The sequence below is a fragment of the Molothrus ater genome, chromosome 8 (assembly GCF_012460135.2).
Source record: "Molothrus ater isolate BHLD 08-10-18 breed brown headed cowbird chromosome 8, BPBGC_Mater_1.1, whole genome shotgun sequence".
In the NCBI taxonomy this organism is placed as follows: Eukaryota; Metazoa; Chordata; class Aves; order Passeriformes; family Icteridae; genus Molothrus; species Molothrus ater.
The window spans coordinates 6,110,472-6,133,885 of NC_050485.2; the positions used below are offsets into that span (position 1 = coordinate 6,110,472).

A 23,414-nucleotide genomic window follows, 5' to 3' on the forward strand; every position below is an offset into this window, starting at 1 on the left:
TAACTAATAACCAATAGAATAATAGACTAGCCCTCTAAAAGAGGTGTCTAAATTCTCACTTGAAGTTTACCAAGCATTTAAGCATCATTCTAAAGAGCAGGTAGTGGTTACATGTCCTCAGTTGACCTTAATTATGTCTTGCTTTTCCATCTTGTTTTAGCTCTAGTGATCTGCTGAGTAACAGCAAACAGTGGAAAAAGACTGAGTGTAAGGACAAAGCAAAACTTAAAATCATGTTCCAGTAGAAACTAACAGTGCATGTCTACCTGGCATAGCAAATGCAGGTGATCTTAAGGCTTGTATAGTAGAACTGTAAATGAAAAGAAGGCCAGAAGAAAATATTCTTGTTAGCACTCTTAAACAGGCTTTCTTTTGTGTTCTCTGGCTTGGAAGAGGGCTGGTGCTGGGGGCAGCCTTTTGTACAGCCATGGATGCTGGTGAGGGAGCACGTCAGAAATGACTGCCTTGAGTACCAATGGATGGCCAGTGAAACAGGGAGCAGCAGGTTCCCAGCCAGCAAAAGGAAATACTTCATCAGCAGAGGGAATGATGGTGACTGCCATGGTGCCCTTGCTGCTGAGTGCTGTGCTACAGGGGTAAAAAATGTTCATGGATACACAGAGTGGTTATGGTGACTCAGGGGGAGGATGATGAAATGGGATGCAGATTCCAGCTCAGGCAGTCAGTCCATAAACTGCTGTTTGCCAGGGGCTGCTGGATCATTTTGGGTGCCCCTTTCTGGTTTCAAGGAGGGGAAGAGTGTGTGTGTGGGAACTGCTGAGACCAGATAGTGACCTGGTGTGACCTGGTATCACTGCTTGTAGTCTTGTGAGAGAAGAGATGGGAATAACAGCAGTTAGCAGTTTTGTCTGCTATGATACACCACTTGGACAAGATTTTGTCAGTTTCTTTGGGAAATTTTTTTTTTTCCCTTCTAGGTTTTTGATTTCTTTTCCTTTTAACATACTTTGATGTGGTCTAGTGAGCTGTGTGTGTGGTCAGAGGGGGAGTTATGCTGTTCCATTTTGATATGCCTTTTCCCAGTGTCTGTCTGCCCTTTTCTGCTCCTGGAAGTTTCTCTTTATGTCCTCTTGTGCCCCTGCATTGAAGTGAACAACTCTCTGCAGTGATTTCATCCTCAATGAAGACAGGATAGATGATGCTAACAGCACAAATTAGTGAAGCTGTAAAGCAACATTTCTCTGCCTTCCCAGTTTTCCTTCCTTCCCCTTACTAGCATGAAAAGTCAATTAGCATTGTTTCAGCAGCTGCCTGGGTTGTAAACTCCCACTGCTCTTCCCACCCCCCTCAGGACCATCCCAGCTTTAATTCCATAGCAATAGCTGCCGTGGATGGCCGTGGGTATTTGTCAGCCTAAAGTATTTCATACCTAAGACTTCATAGCATGTCATGTATCTGAGAGTGGCTTTCTGATAATAAAAGTCTCATCCAAATCTTCTGTGACCAGTTAGAAGTACATTTTACCAGGAAAAAATAGCAAACCATACAACAAGACAACATAATCCATCGTTTTAAGTTTGTGATTTTCATGGTTTTTGCAGGAAATCCATGTAATCCATATGTTTGGATATGGTTTATTTTGGGCTTTGGAAGTGTGTGGTATCTTGTCTGGCCTGAATTAGTCTGTGCAAGAAACCCCTCACCTAACCAACCCAAACAATAAAGCTGTTACTGAGGTTCAGCTTCCAGGCTGTCATTTTCAGGCAGTGCTGAGGGCTAGCAGCACATGTTGTGAGACACAGAGGTAATCCAGTGTTTCAGCAGCTCCCTGATGGCCTTGAACACACAGAGTCTTGTCAGCTCTGGGCACTTCCTAAGAAAGAGTCTTTGGTTGGAACATACAATTATCCAGTGCTGCTCTGTGTGCCTTGAACAGAAAAGTTGAGCTACTTGAAGTTCCTGCCATTAGTTAGTAGACATGTGCAATTATCTGTTCTGCAACCATCAGAAAAAGCAAAAGAATTAATGAAGCTTCCAGATGGAGGTACTAGCTAACCTCATCACCACAGCAGCTGCAATAAAGCCTCCCAAAAAGGTTTGAAATCTCAGTGCTGAGAGAATTAATATGGGAAAGCAATTGTTACTTTTGCCCAAAAATGCAAAATTAAGGGTAGTACATGGTACTGCCACAATACTTTTGTAAGCTGTTTTTAAGCAATGTTAGCCCATGATCTCTCCAAGTGCACTTGGCAGTTTTTTTCAGACTAAAGTGGGTACAAGGTACAAATCCAGAGATGTTTATATGGAGCTCTTGAAGTGTCTCCTGTGAAGCTGGGCTGTACAATTGCTGTGTGGATCTGCAGGCTGCTGCAGTGTGCACTGGGATCAGCACTGGATAAACAGACACCTAGAATTTCACAGGTACAATAAGTAAGCATCCACCTGGGGTGCTTTGTGATTTCCCATAGTAGTGTGGATGCTGTGATTGCAACTCTGCATGTTGAGACCTGTGATTAAACCTGCTTTTTGTCAGCCCCACCTGGGTTGCTTTTGTCAGTCAGAGCAGTTCTCATGTTTGAGGTTTCTCAGCTGGGGTGATTATCTTGTGTGATTGGAAGAGGTTACTTTGAATCTAGAGAAATGTGAAGGGCTGATAGAGGTAGCACTCCGGCCTGCTACCTCACACCTGCAGTTTTGAGGAAGACAGAATTTATTTTTTTTCTTTAATAATCCTGGGGAAAAAAACCCCAAACCTCATGTTTGGAAATGAAGTCCTGAAATGTGGTGTGAATGTAACAAATACAAGGACATCTGCTTGCTGCTTCTGAGAAGCTATAAGAGGAACCATATACTGCTTTAAAAGAGTAAATGCTAAACCATGTGACTTCCCAGGCAGGCTTGCCAGCACCAGTCCAACAGAATCCCTTTTGTGGGGAAAAGAAGGGTGCAGTTGCTTCCTAGTCTAGCCCAAGGCTTCTGGCCTTGTCGTAATGTAAAGATTTCCTCACATCAAAAGTGTGCTAGTAAAAAGGCTGTGAAGTTTTGTTACCTGCAAACAAAGGGGGGGATGCTGCTGTGTTTAACACAAATTCCCCATGATGCCATCTCTGCTTCTGCAGGAAGGAACACACTTGCTAAGACAGTTTTAGGAGCCTGGAGCAGCACAGCCATGGCCTCAGTGCAGGCTCTGGGCATTTTCTCTGCTCCTCAGGAGCTCGGTGTGGCTATTCTGTGGGTGCATGGCTTGTGTTCTTAGGGTGAAATGTGGGGTTTTGTTCCTGACTATGCTCAGCAAGGTCTCCCAGAGCTGACTGCAGCTCCTCTAGTCTGGCTTTAGGGATTGTAAATATGTTGGCTACACGAGCCAGCTGCTGCTGCTGCCTTTGCACCATGAGCAACTCTGAGGCAAAGAGGTGAATTTTATTGACAGACTCTTGCCAATACATCACCATGGGTTTAAATCACTTTTGAGTAAGAAAGTAGATAACCTACAGTTAAGGAAAATCTGACAGAGAAGTTAGTTTCTTTCCAATTTATTCTCAAACAAGTCTGTTTACATGGTAAACTTTGTTGTGTAGGGTATGTGGGGAAAAAAAAAATCTGTTTTTTTCTTTCCAGGCATATGTTAGTCCACCTTTTAGTATAGGAGTATATAATTTTCTGAAAAGCGTTGTAATCATGCTAATATTCTTCAGGGTAACTTACCTTTTTTCCTTACCTATTATGGGGGGGAGAAAAGAGCCACTCATACACATTCATGAGTTTTAGCTTGCTAAATTGACACTGTAACACCATAGGCCTTTTATTAAAATAGAAAAAAAATTTGAAGTGCATGAATCTTTTGCATAGTTTTTTCTTACTTTAAGCACTGAAAAGTTAGTATTTACTGTAACTTGGTGTAACCTAGAAGAAAGCATATTATGGAATAATTTAATTTTTAAAAATAAATGTAATTATTAATTTAGTAAATATTGATTGGTCCAATTTCACTTATTTTCTTTGTAAATATGAGAATTTGAGCATTCAGTTAACAAACATGAATGCTGCTGAAATTGATGGTCATCTGGGCTCCACTTTTAGGGTAGGAAAAACTGTGGTCATTTCACACATCCCAGTGTGGTAACTGTTGTTAAAACAGATTGCCCATGGGAAATCCTTTTGCAAAACTTGGTATAAGTATCTGTTTTCTCTGGATTAAATGCTGTCTCCACTGAAGACTGTTCAGCCTTCAGGGCTGATGGCTGATATCCTCTACAAGTCAGTGTGTTGTGCCTGTTGGGCAACAGGCAGAAAAACTAACAGGCAATTCAGTAAACACCAGAGGCACAAAAGTTGTCATGAAACAGACTGAAATTGTCTAATCTGTTAGCTGATTTCTTTCTGCCAATACACAAAGCCTGAAGGAACCCAGACCTTATTAATGTTCAGGAATACTCCCCCCCAGTCCACCCCAAGGGCCATAGAGGAAAGCTCAGGAGTCAATGCCTAAAGGACTCTGGCACATAATGCAAAACCTGGTTTGATTGCTCTTAATAATCCAATATTGGACTCACCTGTCAGCAAGCAGAAATTCAGTTATTGCCCTTGCTTTTTAATTCCTAGTGATAAGCAAAATATATTCAAATATATTTATTTGAGCTGCATCCCTTAGGAAGCATTCATAAGCATCAGCCTTTGCCATGCTGTATTCTCCTCTTGAATGAGAATTTGGTTTCAAAGATGTTGCTGAGGAATGAAAAAATGTTAATTTATTGCACTTTGACTGCAATGGAGGTAGCCTGTGAGTATTTCAAGAAGGCATCCTCCAGTAAGGAGCACTGGTGGAAGGAGTGCTGACCCTCCACAGTTACTGTGGGCTGACTGGCTTCTGCTTACTACCACAAATCAGGTTATGGTCTTCCTTCTGTGGCACAATACCTACACCAGCAAAGTTTGCATGGAAAAAAAATTAAAAAAATCTTTTCCTCCATATATTTTTCTTATCTTCATCAACCTTCAAACTACTGTGATCCTTAAAATGTAGGTTTTTAGCCCAGTGTTAAGGGCTCTCTGATTGGAAAAGTAAGATTGTGCAGCAGAATGTCAATTCCAATAAAGCATACATTTCATATTATAAAGACTGTTAGAATCTAGAGTTCAGTTGGGTGTGTCTGTGCATCACAGAGAAAACACTTCTGAAAATAAATTGTAAGTTTTTGCATCTCAGAAGTAGGGCTGCCAGACCAAACAACAAAACAGAGGGCTTTCCCTTTTTCTTGAAAGTGATTGAAAATTTTTCTTGGAAAGGTCATAAATAAAAACCTGATAATGGAATGAGTATCTTTGTCCTTTTAATTCCTTTAAAGATTTAGAACTCAGCTAGTTAAACTTCACTTTCCAATTTCATACACCTCCCATCTTCTACAAATTAGTTTTAATGCTGATGTTATAATTACATTTGTACACATTTACAAGTAAATTTCTCTGCACTCTTTAGCCACTCACTCATGTTCAGGAGCTTCTGCACCAACTTCCTGTGAGTTCTTTTGCCCTTCAACTGAAGCACATTACTATCCTCAAAAGAAAGGTGGTACTTCTAAATATAGAAACCTAATTTAGATTCTGCTCTGACAACTAGGGGTCCATTTCTTTTTCATTACAATGATGAGGTATTTATTGCTGAAGTCCATTGGTAATGTTACTTAGGTCACTGTAGGCAGACAAAAAGTTGCCAGTATGGGGGTTTCTGCTATTGTTCAAGCTGCTATTAAAGCCACTTAGTGCAAAGCATCTGTACTTCTGCTGAAATAGCCTCAAACCTGTGGATGCATTTTTCCTTATCCCCTTTCTTTTCAGGACTAGTAATCTTACAGAGAAAGTCAGGTATAACTCAGTTTTAGAGAAACCCAGAGAGTTTCAGAGGGGGAATAATGACAAAGAGAGAGAAATGAAGCATTTCTCTGCAGGTGTGCCAGAATGATTTTGTCATATGGGAAGGTAGTTCTAAAAGTAAAGTAACTGTGCTTCTTTCTCAAAATGTTCTTAGCTTTTATATTCGTTGGAAAACATCACACTTATTTCTTTTTTTTTTTCCAGAACAAGTTGTGGGGTGGTGGGAAGCAGGAAAGGTTATGTTTTTTGCTTTTTATAGGCCAAATGGCTATGTGATTCACAGCTGGGATTTTTGACCAGAAATGGGTCATTTATTTTATAGATTCTCCTGAAGTAATTCACTGTGCAGTGTTTTAGCACTATGCAGTTGTGGGGGGGAGGGAGGAAATGTCCCAGAGATTTTAGTGCTTGCTCCATTGTCGAGCTCTACTTGTGAGTCTTGGTCTGATACAGCCTCTCTTTCAGAGAAAAATAAAAACCTGTCAGTGAGAATTATTCTTCTGTTCCCTCAGTACCTGGCTTATGTAAAGCTTGGTCTTGTTACTTTGGGGCTGAGGAAGAAAATAAAATTCTTAAAAACATTTTACAGGTATGAGACTATAAAGACCAATGGGAGGCTTTGTTTTTAAATTTCCATCCATAGTTATGTCTTTAAGCTCAACTTGAGGATATCTTAAATTAGAGTAAACTCCCCTCCAACTTTTGAATACTTATAGATTTGAAGCTGTTATCTGATTTATTGATAGTTTTGTGTCAGTTATGCCTGGCTAGTTGGGCCAAAAAAAGAGTAATTTAGTTTAAACAGTAAATGAAATACTGTTACAAAAAATTGAACACGTGCAGGAGAATTATTTAAAATAGTTAATTACTACACTAAATTGAAAGGCAAAAATAAAGGACAATGGTCTCATCCTCACATGTGTAAGTGTCTTGCAAGTGGCAAAAGTAGTCATAAGTGACACAGGCCAGGAAAGAGAGGAAGGTATTAAGCAGAACAGTGTATGAGGAGACTGCCTGGATGATTTGTGCTTTGACACTGCTGTGAGCAGGTAGTACTTGCAGAAATAAAATGCTGCTCCTTCTGTCAGTTTGGGGTGGGGGGATCCCTGAAGGATACCTGTTTTCATTGATGGACAGAAGGGAGTGGGGTAGAGAGAAGCTTAATCCCTTTTAATACACAAGCATTTTACAGAGCCAAGTGCTTTCTCCCACATCAGTTGCTTTGGTTTTGTGGCCCAGGTACAAAAGAAGCAGTGAGTTGTCTTTGTAAAACACCAGAGGAATGTTGCCTGGGGTTTCTAGGTGTGTTTCCTGCTTCCAAGGGGGATGTGTGGTGGCAGTACGCAGAGCTTTCTATTCTTGTTAATCCATTGCCAGCTGGTTTGTGTGTTCATTCTTTCTCACCCACCTGGTGGTTCTTTCCCTGCCCCTGTGCCTTCTCCTTTGCTTTTGTCTCCCTTTTTCTTTAGTGCTGGGTGCCAGCAAAGAGGAGCACTCTTTGTCCTCATCTTTAAGGCCACAACCCTCAGTAATCAGGAGCAGTGATTGTCAGGAATGGAAATAGCACCTTGCTTGCAAGCATTTCTCTGTCAGACGTCTGTGAACTCTTTTTTTTTAAGGCCTCTAACTGTGCCAAATTTGGATAGACTTCCATGGGAATAACCAAAGCAGACATCTTTGACACATCCAGTTTATTATGAGGCACTGAGCTTATAGCAGAGGTCAGCCAAGCCAGCACAGCACCCTCTCCTGAGGCACTGGGAAGCAAATCTTGCTTCTTGAGGACCAGTGACAAGTGTTTGATTTGAGTGTAATTTATGGACAGCATTTGAACTTAGGTATGAGGCTGGTTCCTGTTGCCACCCACAGCTGATCTAAATGAATGGCTGAAATTCCTTTAGACAAGAGGTTTCAAAAGTCAAGCAGCTGATAAGTAGTTGCTGTGTAACTGGTGAGTATATCAAGGGAGTTTAATGTGTCCTTTTTAAAGCCAGGGACCTGAAATAAAGTAGAGTTCATAATCAAAGAATGGTGGAGGAAACCTGAAAAATGGCTGATTTAATAAAGATGACTGAATATAGTATGCATGAAATTACTAATACTGTTCAAAAGTGAAGAGGAAGAAAGCCAGAAAAGCAGGGAGGATCAAGATGCAATTGGCAATGAGGCTGGAACCCAAACCAGATCCAAGAATTAAGGGAAGGCTGAGAAACTGCAGATTTCTTGGTGGAACTTTTGATGTTGCTGAATGGGAAGATAAGAAGGAATGAGAAAGCTGAGAAAGATCCTGAAGGGATTTGAGTGGGAGTGGGAAGGAGAGACTCCATCATTAACCTCCATGATAGGGTAAATGACAGTACATTTTCTCTGTGGTGGATTACAGATGTGCATACCATCCTGGAGAAGGCAGAGCAGATGTTCTGACAGTCCTAAGTGGAAGTATGGTACCTGGTGGAGAGAGCACTCAGGAGATACTCACAGAGAGGCTCTGATCCCAAGGACCCTGAAAAATTACCTGTGGAGAAGGTGGCTAGTGCCATGGCTGGGAACTTCAGTGTAAGGAAAAGCCAGCAGCAGCACTGCAACCTCCATTCAGACCTTGCTGTTGGGTAAATGTTTCTTTCTTGGCATATGGAAGAGTGCCAGTGGGTAGAAGACTAGACTGAAAAGAGTTCCAAGATTAAGGAAAATGACAGTCAGGCTTTGCAGCTAAGGAAAAATTTCCACTGCATAATGGTATGTGATTACTGAGAAATAACTGAAATGTTGAGAGCCTGGACAACAAAGTGGAGAAATCTGAGCTTCTCATAGAGGTCAGGATATAAAACATCCAAGTATCAGAAGGTTGGCAGAATGTTCTTACTAACTGGACTAGATGTGTTTAAAAGGCTTTGTGCTGTTCAGAAATAACTGAACAAAAGCAAAAGTTGTGCAGTAGTAATTATATAGTGGTCTAGAAAAAAAGGCTTTGGTGTAAAAAGGTCAGACTGAATTCAGTTTGGCTGAAAAGCACTTTGGAAAAAGATGACAGAAGGAGCAAAGAATCTGTGTTAGCCCCAGGGTTAGACTCAAACAGGGGTAGGGATCTTTGTATGTAGTGTTGTTAGATAAATACTGCCTTATTATCAGGTGGTTTACTTTCCTGGGTGGAGATAAGAGAAGTGATAGGGCCAAGGTACTTCTGGATTTGATTGCTGGCAAGTTTCTTCCTCAAAGTAGTCACTGAACCACCAGGAACAAAGTGTTACTTTAGCCTTCACTTTGAAATGCAATGAGGATATTCTAGAAAATCATTTGGGATTGAGCATTCAGTTTCCCTTTATGCTTTATCATCTGCTGAAGAGCTGGCTTCCCTCTCCCTGCCCCTGTCCAGCTCATCTGAGCAGTCTCACAGCCAAGGCATGAGTTACATCAGCAAGGTGACTCCAGTGGGAATGAGTCAGTCTGGGGTGAGTTCTGATGGATCAGGCCTCCAGAGAGAGCTGCAGCCACTGCTCGGGGCTCCTGAGCCACTCAGGCATTCCCTGCCAGGGGCAGCTTCCAGTTCAGCAGATGAAGTGGAATGTAAAATTGCACCCTTAGTAATCATGGCTTGATTCAGTTTGAAATATGTGAAAAAAATACAGAGAACTGGCTTTGGAAATCTAGGTTTTAAATCATACGGGCAAATTTAAATAAGCAAAATTGGTCACAGGTGTAAGGAGCCTCAGGACTCAGTTTCTGGAACTTACAGATATGTAAAGCTTGCCTGGAAACTGAATCCTCAGTAAAGAGTAATCCTGGTCTGTAGTTCAAAATGGAGGAATAGCCTGAGAATATATAGTACAACTAATGCAGGAATCTTGCAGGCAATGAGGGGGTGGAAGGACAGGACAACTTAATTTGGGTTTGTTTCTAAAAATTAAACTTGATCTTGCAAATTATGTGAAAGCAAATAAAAATAAGGGTTTGTTCTCAAACTTCCACACATGTTTATGTCTTTAAGCTCAACTTGAGGAGGGTGGTGAGAAGGATAGAGAATAGAGAATAACCATAATACAGAAAGAAAACATTAAATATTTTTGGCCTAATTTTCAGTAAGGATAATGATAAATAGAGGAAAATATTAGATGTATGAGAATAAGAAAATGGCAGTTGCTACAACCAGAGGGAACTTAAGAAATTTAAAAAGTCTCGTAAGATACTCAGAGACAGAGAAATTTTCATCTTACAATTGGAAAAAAAATAGTGTTGATGGTAAGTATTTTAGCTAATTTTTCCTTCAGGGTGATACCAATCATTGGAGAAAGTAGTGCCAACATGAAGAGGGAGACAGGAAGAATTAGGCAAGCAATTAAAAGCCTGTCAGTCTATCCTCACAATATGTAGAACTTTAGAAGGCATTGCAGTGTGTGGGTGAGGGGCTGTCAAGGATTTAGGAGATAAAAGAAAACAGAGTAAACTACAGTACATCTACTTCAGAGAGTGAATTTTGTCGACCCTATGCTTGTCTTTGGGGAGAATTAATCTTCAAGACAAGGAAGGCCATTCTATGGCATTCAGGTCAGGCGTGATCTGCCAGAATCTTTCCCAAGGTCTGCAGGTAAATCTTCCTGTTCAGCTGCACTGGTGGGAATATGGAGGCTGGGATCAGAGCAGCCAGGGAGAGCTGGTACCTCCCAGCTCTCAAGAGCACTGCAATACTGCTGCCAGTCTCAAGACTCTTTTTGCATTGCAGCCCTCCCAGGAACGATGGTTTGCTGCTGTTCAGAGAAGCCACGAAGTAGGTGATGTTGGGCAGAGAGGTACATGGCATAATAAAAGCAGACTTAAAGATATTAATTTGGCTATGTGTTTCTAAATACTGTTTTATTTGGGAGAGTCAGTGACTCTGCAGATACTCCAGAACTGTATGACTGAAAAAGACCTTGAGATCATCTAATCTAAATTAAGGCAGTTAAAACTTGTTGTGTCTGCTGTAGAGATTAAGAAATTATTCCTTGCAGCATCCTGTTTTCATAACTGGGGACACACCCAGCTGTTTTCCCCTCCCAGTCTCTTCAGTCTGTATTCATCTACAGTATTTTCCAAAACTGTGTTCCTTTTATTGTACATACCTATCTTGAAGAGCAATATCCAGAACTCTGCTCACTTTATAGTACTATAACTGAGGCTTTATGAATGCTGAACACAGGTTGTACAAACATTCATATATCCCAGTATTGTGTTTATATTTTTACAGCATGATACTGTTAACTCAGTCCAGAAATTGAACCTAACCTCTGTTTTTCTATGGAATTCTTCCTTAGCCACTCAGTATTTTTGCTGTTGACTTCTGCCTACGTGCAGTGCTTTGCATATCATCTTTTTTCTTAGACCACTTGTCCAGTTTTCCTTTTTGTCCTCTAATATAATTTGCAGTCCCATCAAGCTGGTTGGTTGTCAATTTAATAAATGTAGTCTCTGTTCCATGATCTGGGTCACTAATAAATATAGTGAGTATGACCAGACCCAGTGTAGGTGACTTTGGGAACTGCACTCTACATACATATTTTGCATATTTTGACAGATAGTTAGTGGTGATTTCTGAATTTTTGGAGGTGTTTGTTTTTTGGTTTTTGGGGTTTTTTGTTTTTTGGTGGGTTTTTGGTTGTTGTTGTTGGGGTTTGTTTTGAATTGTTTTATTCCTTCTTTTTTCCTGATATGCCTCTCCATTAGTTTCATTTCAGTCTAATGTGTTTAGCTTGCACACATGAGTGTCATAGGAAGCAAAGTGTCAGGATATAGATCTGCTTCTCTAGCTTGCTCTTTTATTTGGCAAGGAAATTTGCTTTTGACATTTTTGATTTAATGCTGCCTTTTACTCATGGTCTTGTATCCTTTCAAGTCTTCACAAACAGACTGATTATAGCTACTGTGTGTTTCTTCCCTCTGTCCTTAATCCTGGTCTACTTTTACCAACAGCACCTTGAAACACTGTATCATGGACCCACCTAATGAAAACTTCAGTTGGCTTTGTTGTGAGGCAAGAAAATGTAATTAATATCATTCATCTAGACTTTTGTAATGCATTCCACAGTATGTCAAGCAGAGAACAATCAGAGGAAGACTGGGATTAGTAGAGTGAACAGTAAATTAGGTAGGAATGAGTTTGTAAGATGTTGGCTATGTGGTATTGAAACAGGTGGAGTGTTGTGGTGAAATATTTTTGTCTGCCAATAGCTGTTAGCACATTTTGGGAATGACTTGCTTCATGTTTTTACTAAAATGTTTGGACTAATTCATTAAATTTGATTAAAGCACTAGATGGTGCTTTATTAATTATTAAATTCATTAAATTTGATTAAAGCACTAGATGGTGCAGAATAGGAGGAGCCCTTAACACAGAGAATGAGGGTTTTTTATGCAACTAAAATGGAATATCCTTGAGAAACAAAGAAATAAAAATGGAACAAAACGTCACTGCAGAAATCAGAAAGTGGTGGATTTAGGAGCAGATGGCAAATATAGATGAGAGCTTATCCAGGAGCAGCACTGGCAAGGAGAAGCTTTGAGCCTTCTGGCTGGTCAGAGGACTGAGAAGCGGCTGTGTGGTGTTGAGCTGATGGCAGGGGTGACTCTGGGGTGTGTGAGAACAGAGGCAGGATTGTGTGCCCCTGGAGCTGCCCCAGAGCCCTTTCACACTCACAGACATAATTCTGCTCATCCATGCTGGAGAAAGATCATTTGAAGCCAAAGAGGATGCAGGGGAGGAGGATGAGGATAATCACAGTGTAGAATACAGTCTAACATGACAGACTACATGGAAGTAGAAAATGCAGGTTAGTAACACTGCCATGTATGCTAGTATGGGAGGAATGAGGGAATGTAATCTATAAATAGATCTTGGAGGGAAGTACTATCTGATATACCATACAAAGGGATCCAGAAGATCCCAAATTCACAATACAGACCTGAGACATAACTTGGAAAAAAATACATTGCATTTTTCTAAAGTACCAGTAAGTTTAAACTTAGCAAAACGTTCCACATTCTGTAGAAAACTTCTGAGTGAGACGTGTTTGTGTGACCTTTCAGAGACCCTAGAGAAAGGAGATGAACAAGATCTGGATCATTTTGATTTTATCTTTAAACTCACAGCTGTCACAGTTTGAAGATAAGTGAATTTATAGAAAGCGGAAAACTTGTTATCTCGGAGAGAAATACTTTGAACGCCATCTGTCCTGTGTTTTCCTGAATGGAAAAAAAAGTGTTTGCCCATCAAGGTTGCTACTGGACAAGCATGTAGGGCAGATGTGAGAATCTAAAAATAGCATTGGGCGGGGGGAGAATCCATTATGATATCTAGGTTATTTTCTAATTTGTTTACTAGATAGACTGATGGTGTTTCAATATTATTTCAGCATTATCCTGATGCTGGGATATATTGACTAAAACCCTGTCTGTTCCATCAGACTTTTTATTATCAAATGTTAAACTTTTAACCTCACCTTCTTAGTGGCTTATGTCTGTAAGAGTTTTTTTTTATTTGAGAAGTTCTCCCAAGCCCTTAATGCTGCAGATTCAGGAATCAAACCAGTGTATTAGCAAGTGTATCTGTGTAGGAGGTCTGACAGAGATACAGTATGATTATAAAATAATCATAGCAGGAGAAAATACTGCTCAAGAAAGCTAAAATACATTTCTGTGTAGTCTGACACTTGATTGTTTCTTTCCCTCCCTCACACAGGTGAGGTGAACAGTCTGGTGTTTTTATTTGAGGAGTATATATTAGCACGTTGTCTCAGTAAGACGGAGCTTTTTATAAAGATAATTAAAACATGATGCACACTGTTACTTAATACTTAAGTCTTCATGTTTGGAAATATGAAAATACTACTTTTAAGATACCCTTATGGGTAAAGTGTACAATGTTTAGAATATAAAAAAGATGTATTGCAAAACACAGACCAATGTTCCAGTATGATCTTACTCCCAACAAGCTGGAACTAAGAGCAAAAAGGCACTGAGTCCAAAATGAGTAATTCTCTCCCTCCGTGGATGGCCTATGGGAATCCATAGACAGCCAGCTAGAAAGCCTAAAGAACTGCCAAATGGGGTTTCTGCTTTTCTGGAGACAGTGCAAGTAGAAAAGGAGGAAGGAGTAGAAGTTGCAGCCTTTTAACTATTCACCATCCCTGGACCACCCTCTTCATCCCCAGTTCAGAGTATGCTGCAGACTGAACGTGCTTATTCTGCAGCTCTTACTGTGTCTGCCAAACAGTGAAATGCACTGCTCTCAGTAACAGGGAGTAAATGTAGACCACGAGGAGTGGCCCTGAGGAGTCTTTTGCTTCTCAGAAACTGAATCCAAATTTATATACAACAACTTTATTCACATGATAACATGAAGTAGGTATTCCCCTCGTTCAGCTTCATGACGTGTTCTTTTTAAATACTGCTCTCAGTTCTTGATGTTTTTTCAGTGTTTTTCTTCTTCACCTTCTGTGTGTTTTTGAGGGTTTTGTTATTGCAAATAGCTCCAAACAGGAGCTTCTCTCTAACATATCCAGCTCTGTTTCAAGAGGCAGTTCCACTCTCTGAACTGGGTTGTCCCAGCCTACTACTCAAGCGACCATTTTATAGCATAGTGTCAATACGTTGCACACCCTGGGTGTGGTGTCAGGCATGTAGGGAGCATTGGATGTTACAAGAGTCCTGTGGGGCTACAGGAATGGAAAATACCAGCACTGCTGCGTGCTCACCACTGCTGTAAGAGGAAGTGATGCCTGCAGTGAGGCTCCCTCAGAACCGCACCCTGACTCGCCTCCAGTGGAGCCAGTGGCTTCTTTCCAGGAGGAGTCCCTGGACCAAAGGGCCTTGCCAGCATCCTGAGCCATCAAGAAATCTCAACTTCAGTGGGAAGCTGAGCTTTCTGTGGTGAGGATGCTCCCGAGTTGTTCTGGTAAAGAGCAAGCAGAAAAAATGCAAAATAAAATACAGTCCATTTAAAAGACAGGAAGATGACTAAGCTGGTGAATAAGATGCTCTAGACAAAGGACAGGGAGTGGCAGGGCAGAGGAGCTGAAAAAACAGCAGAATTGGGGAAAAAAACCCCAGTGTTCTGGAAATTCAAGTTAACAAATACGTAGGGGATAAGATGGAAAAAGGTGAGGCAGGTATTTAGGTTCTGGGTAATAAGAACAGAAAGGGACCTTATGAAAGCTAGATCTGGGTGACTCAGGAAGCAAGATGAGCTTCTGAGAGGCAGTTGGGAATGTAGTCTGAGAGGAACAGGAAATAGTAGGAGGGTGAAAGGTGGACTCCTGTTCTGTAATGGATCTCAATTAGTGGGAAGAATGAGAGCGACACGACAGTGCTGCTGAATCAGAAGAGCAGAAATGCAGTGGATGTTTAGAAGCCTGAAGCTGATTTTCTTACTAAGGTTGTTTTTCTGAAGGTGAGGCTGGAAGGAGGCCAGGTAAATGAATGTTACACTCAGTAAGTTATAGGGGAAAAGGATGCAAGAACATTGTGAATGTTGCTGATAGGACTGGAAGAAGAAAGAAAAGCCAAGAAATGAGTTGGACGGAGTTTGGCATCACTGTGATGGAAGCAAGAAGGTTGAAAAAGCATGAATACTGCAAAACATGGATGGCACCCAAGTTGAAAAGGGTTTGATGAATATTGCAGACAGTGTGGGTAAGAACATTATGAACTTGAAGCTGTTGTGCTTTATGAACTTGAAGGTGTTGTGCTTGCTTTGTAGAAGACAGAATCTATCCCAAGGTTAATGAATGTTATGGCACATTACCACGACAATTGAAAACTCACATGGAAGTCCAGAATTCCCTTGTCCAAATGAGTTGTACAACAAGCACAGAATGAAAAGGGTTCCTTTCTGCACAGAGTTAACATCAGAGTGTGAGTCAAGGGCAGATGACACACAGAGACAGGAGGTGGGAAATAGAAGGCATTACTTATGAGGGAAGATGAGGCTTCCATCAAGCAGTGCCCAAGCCATTGTCAAGGTTTCAGAGGTCAATCCAGCAGGCAGAGTTTCAAGGAGAAAATGGAAAGATGTCAGTGAATCATCTTTGCTAGTGTTGTCAGTAAATTGTTCCTGAAATTGGTAAATGAGTGATACCAGGATTGGAAGGTGCTGTGTCGGGAAGTGCAGTGTGATGTAATGGGGCTGCTGGGGGAAGGAATGCAAAGAGTGGCTGGGAGTGTTTGTGACAGCATTTTGTATGGTCTGAACATGTGTGCATTTATTAAGGCCAGAAGGAAATCCAGAATGAATATAGGCTGGTGCTCTCAACTATGGGGATGGGTAGAAAAATGTGTTTTATAAGCTTTATTAGAAAGACCTGCACTCAGAAGTGAGAGAGAGCAGGTCACACATAAGGTGACATTGATGTTACTCAATTTGAGTGAGTGGCAAGGGTCCCAGCATTTTGGATCATTTAATGAGGGAAGGGGGATTAGGAAAATGCAAGTCTTTTACAGTGATGCTGGGCTTAAAATGAGACATCCACAAAGTGATGCCTGAGAGACTGCTCAATATTTTGTGTTTGAACATAAATCTGGAGTTAGAGCACTGTCCAGCAAATAAGAAAACTCATACAATTCTATTGACTACAATGATGATGATTTTTTTTTTTAAGGCCATGCATCTGGTTTTTCTTTTATCACAATTATTGGTCTCCTGTTGCAGCAGGGACCCAGATCACTAACAGGACTTATTCCCACAGTTGTGTTAACAGTACTGGTATGATGAAGTAGATGGGGATGAAGTAATGGGGAAAATTGCACAGTCATGTTGATGCATGCAGCATTAAACCCCATGATGCCTGCCCAGGGAAGGACAAAATTGGTTTTAAAAGTAAATTGAAAACATTAAAAAGATAGACACCATATTTTAAATTGGATTAATTTGAAATATACTGTAAAATCAGTTAGCACTGATCTGGAGTGTATTAACTGTACTGTTGCATATGTTCCTTCATGTACACTCTTGTCCTCAGCTTCTCAATTTTGAAAAATTACTAAAGATAGCCTGGTGAAGTTTTTGCATGTCTGATTTGCCCACCTCAATAACCAAAAAAGGAGAGTTAAATGAAGAATTTGCCAAGTGAACTGGCACCTGAATGCTAGTTACTGCATTTCTCCTGTTGCAGTTCCAGTAGTAATGATTGTTTCACAGACATTAATTTCTCCTTTGGACTTTGGCTTCTGCACTTAAGTACAGGGTCTGAACTCGATGGGTTGCACAAATGCATAATGGGAAAGTTCATTTCTCCACTAACATGAGGCTGACCGTAGCTCTGCCCTGACACTGCATTATTTCTGCAGGAAATATCTGCAGGACTATCACTATGAAACGGTTCTGCTTGCTAAGCAAATGTGGAGCAGCACAGACAGGAAGAAGATAAGTAGAAAAAAATGCTAATTTAAATACTGAAGACCGATTTAACTAACCTTCATTTGTTTTAAAGTTCAAATATTTACTCATTTGCAGTATTTGCATGTGCTCTTTCCTGGCCCGCAGCACTGCGCACGTGGGTTTCCCTGGCTCGGCGTGAAGAAGGAGCAGGGTTTGCAGTTCAGGGGGGTCTCCCCCTGCAAGAAACCCGAGGGGGTCCCGGCAGAGCCCCGACCCGTGCGCGCTGCCGCTCCCCTGCAGCCGGAGCGGCATTCCCGGTGGCCGGAGCTCGCAGCAGGGCGGTGGCACAGGGCCCGGCGCTGGCTGCCGGCCAGCCCGCAAGTGCGAGGGCTGCAGCTGCCACCGGGCCCTGCCGAAAAACCTGCCAGGCCCCTCGAGGGGAAAAATAGCAGGGGAGAAAAAAGAGCAGCTCTTGCACAACTGTGCCAGCACAACCTTCCGCCTCAAAGCAAACAAAAAACAAACTGAAAACGTCCAGCGGAGGACGGCAAAACCATCCACCACCTGGAATTTTTCATGCAGTCACTAAAAATACAAAACCTGCAGTATTGCTGTCCTCACATGCGTGGCCTGAGCCTGGGCTGGGCTGCAGCACACCGGGGAAGTTACAACTGCGATTTTAGGAAGGGAATGTTTGCATTTTTCCGTTGATTTTCATGATTATCTGTAGTTCTAGTGATTATCTGCAAAATAGGGCACGCTGTGTTACCAGTAATACATGTATCCTGTGGCAGTGAGCCAAGGCAGTAATTGAAGGTCAGGGATTGTTTGTTGAGTGCAGTTCAGTGTGCTGCCTGATTCCATAGGGGACTGGCAGTGCCAAAGAACAAAGGCAGCTCTGTTCTGCAAGCTTATAGTATGGCTTGTTTGACAGAGCTCAGGCCCAATTGTGAGAAGAAGCAAACAGTAGTGGAAAACAGTGCTAAAATAACGTGACTACTAAATAAGCCTTTCTAAAGTGTAGTAGTTTGCAAATGTCAAAACCAGACTTGGATAGACACTAATTTTAAAAATTCTTATTTAAAAATTTACCTTTACGTGGCAAATCTGTGTTTTGTTAAGAACATACACATATAAATTGTAGTAAATTTTCTAAGTAGTAATGATGTAAATGTCATTTTATGTTGTCTTAGTCTACTTAACATTAACAATTATACCAGTAGCAATTTCCTTGGGTTTTTTTAACTTCCAGAAGGTGTTTTACCACTTAGTGGATTTTTCCTGAGGATGTCTTTGAGTGAAACTCTTGGAAATAAGAGTTGCTGAGTTAGTACTCCATGCATAGCTGGTGCAACATGAGAATTTTTTAGCAAAATCCCTCTGTGGTAATGAATTGGTGTGCTGGGCTGGGTATTAATATTCTTTGTTACTAAGTCGCCATCTATTAATAAAGCTTTGTCCAAACGGGCAAACTTGCCTGTCCTCCAGACTGTCTTGTGATTTGTATTTTAATAGTGTCTGTCTTGGATATTATTAAGGATTGCCTGCTTTGACAGTTGCACTACATACCACCCAGCTATCACAGCACCATTAGTTCAAGAGTAGCATGAAGTATGTTGAGCTCTGTAATAGGCATTTTTCATTTGTTTGCCCTTCCTGAAATAGCTGCTAAGTGTCTGGGCTCTTAAGAGAAATGGTAAAACAAAACCTAAAGGTGTATGAGAAAGAGGGGAATCTAGTGGTGGAAGTAGTGTGCCTTTGGGATGCTCAGTACTTCTTGGAGGTAATCTAAAATGTGCTTTAAAAGTTAAATTGAAGATCATACAAGTACAGAATTAAGTTTTGGAAAAACACTTTGTTTATTGATTACTTGGCAGTCTGAGTTCCAAGATATTTTCTTGTGTCGGATATTACTGATAGGTCAAGTTTTATTTCTTAGTGGTGATGAGGCCTCTGAAGGACCAAGTCTGTGAAAGACTGTCCTGCCCACTTTACAAGTGGCCCTGTTGCTGTTGGGTGGAGGATAACAAGGCACACTTCCAATCTAAAGGGGGAACAGCAAACTGCAGCCCCAAACCTGGGATAAGGCTGCATTTCAGTCTTTGCTACTGCATGACCTCTCTCAGTACTGGTGAAAGCGACTGAGGTGTTATTCCCCCCTACCCAGTGAGAGGTGGTCTGGAGAAAAAGGAAGTGAAAGGAAATGAGGTCAGAATGGTGTCACTAAGATGTTTAGTTTTTTTCTCCAGAGATAAGGCAGTGCAGCCCTACCAAGGCAGGGCTGGGGCAGGAGGTGTGTTGTGGGGGAACCAAGGAGGTTAGTGAGTGGTGTTCTGCTGGTGGTGAGCCCTGAGTGAATCTGGTGAGGGGCTGTGGCAGGGGTGCCAGAAACCAGAGGAGCAACTGTCCAGTCTGGGTGGTCAGGAATAGATGGAGGCTGCTCAAGGCACTGCTGCCTCCCCGCAGCCTTGCTGCCATATAAGGCTGCCCAGCTGCCTTGAGCCAGCCTGGATGGAAGACCACTTAAAAAGGAAAATCAATACCATAAACTGTCTCTGCTAGTGTCTTTCCAAGTGAAATCCAGGAGCCTTGCAGTTACGTGGTTTGAGCACAGGCCGGGTAGTGTACAAACACCAGGTAGCCTGGTTCCTGTCCTTGCTTGTGTGCTGTTATGGAAGAAAACCAGTTTGCTGGAGAAAAGCCTGTGGTGGGTAGAAAACCTTCCAGTTCAACTTTAATGTTTAGCTGTACCTAAGTATTTTATTTCAGAGCTTAGTATGTTATAGCATTCCAGTACACCTTTAAGCTTACATCATTTGGAATAATTCAAGATGAGAACAGAGATGTAGTCATGCATTGATTTCCCATTATTCTCATACTTTCTTGGCAAATGACAAGCCTTGTATTTTTTCCGTGAAGTGAAAAATGTACAGCTGTTTATGTTTAAAGAGATTGGGGAAAACAAATGTCTCTATCGCAACCTCCCTTGTGATTATTTTTTCTTTTTTTTTTTTTCTTACTATCCATGTTTATGTATGTGAGCTAAGCTCAAGGAGTATATTACAGGTGTTTTTGCTAAATTTCTCTCTGGAAATAATTTTCTCATTAGGAAGTGTCCCCTGAACCTTTTCCCCCTGGACTATTCAGTTGAAGTTTCCATGTAAACTGTAAACAACTAGTTAGTGGCATTGGCAAGTGTGAAAACACGTTTGTTTTTTGTTTGGTTGGGTTTTTTTTTTTGGGGGGGGGGGTGTTGGGCGGGGGGTCGTCACGGAGAAAATAGGTTATATACTAAAAATGAGGAAATTGTACTTGAGGTTTTCCGCGAGTCCCCGGGCTGAGTCCCCGCTGAGCACTGTGCGCTGTTGGTGAAGCTTTTGGGCGGCGCAGGGGGGAGCGGAGCCGCCCACCGCCCTCTGCTCCGGCTGCTCCTGGAACCAAACCAGGCACTGAGCTCATGCCTGACCCGCCCTTCCTCTTTATTGCCTTTTTTTTCCCCCTCGGTTGAATGTGGACGAGCTGCAGCCCTCGCTGCTAACTTTGCAGAGCCCACCCGCGGGAGGGATGGAGAGCAGCTTTCCAAGGCCGGGCTCAGCTTCGCGGCGGGAGGAAGCACCGAGGCTGTAGACGAAGTTCGAGGTTGCGGCGCGGAGCAGCGGCAGCAGGAGGCTCCGGGCCCCCGGGTGCCTCGGCCGCGCTCCCGAGCCACGACCACACGTGTCCCGGGACTCCGCCCCCGCGGGACGTGGCCGCGGGCCGCGCCTGCCGAGCGCCGCCTCTTCCCGCGGCGTGCTCTCCTCGCCCGACGCTCAGCTCGGTGCTTCCCCGCCCGGCTCCTCCCGCCCCGGCACCGCGCACTGCGCGCCCGCCCTTATGTAAGCGGCGGCATCGGCAGCGCGCCATGACCCAGCAGCGGGGACGCGCCGGGGCCTCCGCAGAGCGCACAGCTGCGCGATAGTCCGCGCCGGCCCCACAAAGGGCGGGCGGTGAGTCGTCGTCGTCCTCCTCCCCGCCGCCTCCTCCTCCGGCCCCGCAGTCTCCGCCCCCGGCGCGGCCGCCCGGCCCGACCCGGAAGCGGCGCGGTGAGAACCATTTTCCTTGTGAGTTCAAAGGCGGAGGCGGGCGCGGAGGTCCCGCGGGCTGGGCCGCCGGGCGAGGTGCGTACCGGCCGACGGGGCGGGGGGAGTGGGACAATCCGCCGCTGTCGTTCGGGGGGCCGAGGGGCGCCTCCGCGCCTTCCCCCGCGGGATACGTACCCGCGCGGACACTTTAACTTTGCGACGGGCGCCTTTGTTTGCCCTCCGAGGCTGCTGGGGCGGAACGGGCCGCGCCCCCGGCCCGCGGGGCTATCGCGGCCCTCGGCCCCTCTCCGTCCTATCCTTGCGGAGCGCGGAGCGGCGCACGTGACGAACGGGCTCCCGCGGGGGCGCGCGCGGCGCGGCACGCGGCCGGCGACGGCGGCTTTGTGCGCGGCCCGGCGGGGACGAGAGCGCGGCGAGCCCGGGGCAGCGTGAGTACCGGGCACCTCCTGCGCCCGCGGAGGCGCGCAGGGCGGCCTGCGCCCCTCGGGAAACGGGAGAAAAGGAGTTCGGAAAAAAAAAAAAAAGAGGTTTTGTGTTTTGTTGGGTTTTTTTTTTTTTTTTTTTTTGCTTTCTTCGTTGAAGTTTATGCCGTTGAGGCGGGGTGCGGGAGCGGCAGGACTCGGTGCCGGCCGTTAACGGCGCGGAGGCCGCCGTTAGAGCAGCCGTGGGCGCCGTTGGTGCGCCCTGCCATGCGGCAGCTCCGGCGGGCAGCGGGCCCGGCTGGCGCTGCCTTCTCCCCGCGTCCCGACGGGTACTTCCTTCTGCCCCCCCCGCCGAAGGGCTGCGGGAGTTCTGCCCGGAATAACGCCTTGGCTGGAAACGGCCGCTTCCGTAGGGATTGCAGGCAGGGTAATCCGCGAATGAGGAAACCCCGTGCTCGATACTAACGTCAGATCTGCTTTACTGATTGTCCGCTCTTTCCACTCGGTAATTCTGCCTTTGAGTACAAACCATGGCAACAAACGGGCGTTGGAAGAGAGCTACAGCTGTTTCGAATGATTAAGTGTCATAAAGAAAAGGTGCCGATGTTTGCGCTATTGCAGACTAAACAGCAAGGTTAGAGAACAATATGTGGAAAAGTTTACTGAATAGCATGTAAAAATTAGGTTTAATTGATCTTTTCAATTTTTGTGCTTTAAAGAGGAAGAAGTATAGAATGTAGACGTTTTAGTGCAAGAATAGCTTTCTAAATTACGTTATTAGCTCTTTAAAAGTCTGTTTGGCTTAGGGCATGAATTCCTCTAGAAAGATTTTTTTAAAAAGGGTCACTGCGGTAGGTGTGCATTGTAGGATGTGCTTTTGTGGTGTGGGGAGCAGGCTTGCGGCACAGAGTGCCCAGCTAAGCAGGCTGTGAGCTCCAGCCAGGCAGCTGAGGCAGTGCTACGTGCGGGATGAGCTGGGCAGCAGCTGCGAGCTCAGCTGTAACCCGAGCATTTGCTGCATTGAGCCTTCTGGGTGTCACAGCCTGGCAGCGCCCAGGCTGCAGCAGTCGAGGTGCAGCAGCTTCTGGAGCCCTGGCCAGTGCCAGGGAGCTCCCTGCTCGATGCTGGAGGTACATTACCACCACTCCAGCTGTTTAATTGCACTAGGCAGAGGTAGAAATGCACTGTGTGCTTGCTTGCTACTGCTTCCTTGGGAAAGTGGGTCCTGTGATTGCTATGGGGGTTTTGGAAAGATAAATAAAGAGATGACTTGTGTTATTGGGCATAAGAAAACGCTGTCACTGGGTAATTTGCTGTATTGGTATTTGGTGAATGCTGTTGAATGGTTTTGTGATTGTTTGCTGTGAAGTGATGCTAATTTATGTCTTCTGAAGAATTATTGGAATTTCCAGAAGATCAGAATCCAGTTTTCAGACTCAGTGCTGTGCCAGCTGCCTCTTGTAGGCAGGTTATTTCTGGCATGAGCCAGGCTAAAACCATGGCGAGGGGCAGAGTAAGAAACACCCTTTATTCAGCATCAGGGAACTTGTTAGCAAAGGAGCTAAAGAGAGAGAGTGTGTGTGTGTGTATTCATGGAGCTCCCTTTGGCTAAGCAGGGAAATCTGGTGGGGGGGGGAAGTGGGATTTATTTCTTTTTTTTTTTAAGCGTCTAGTTAGAATAGTGGTAAAGCCAGATGTCACTTAAAATTGAGTGCTTGAGTCCTCTGCTCAGTT

The 23,414-nt window shown here is 43.6% G+C and overlaps 1 protein-coding gene across 4 annotated transcripts in view; it reads left to right on the plus strand.

The window, feature by feature from the left end:
- JMJD1C (jumonji domain containing 1C) overlaps positions 1 to 23,414 on the plus strand; it is a 159,745-nt gene that overhangs the window by 76,948 nt on the left and 59,383 nt on the right. Inside the window, exon 1 of one of the 4 annotated variants that reach the window (XM_036385400.2) lies at positions 21,152 to 21,258. The exons of 2 other annotated variants lie outside the window; for them this stretch is intronic. The gene's annotated coding sequence lies outside the window, so the exon portion shown is untranslated. Of the gene's footprint in view, positions 1 to 21,151; positions 21,334 to 23,414 lie in introns of those variants that run through there. One more of the 4 variants, XM_036385401.1, reaches the window with a different exon arrangement.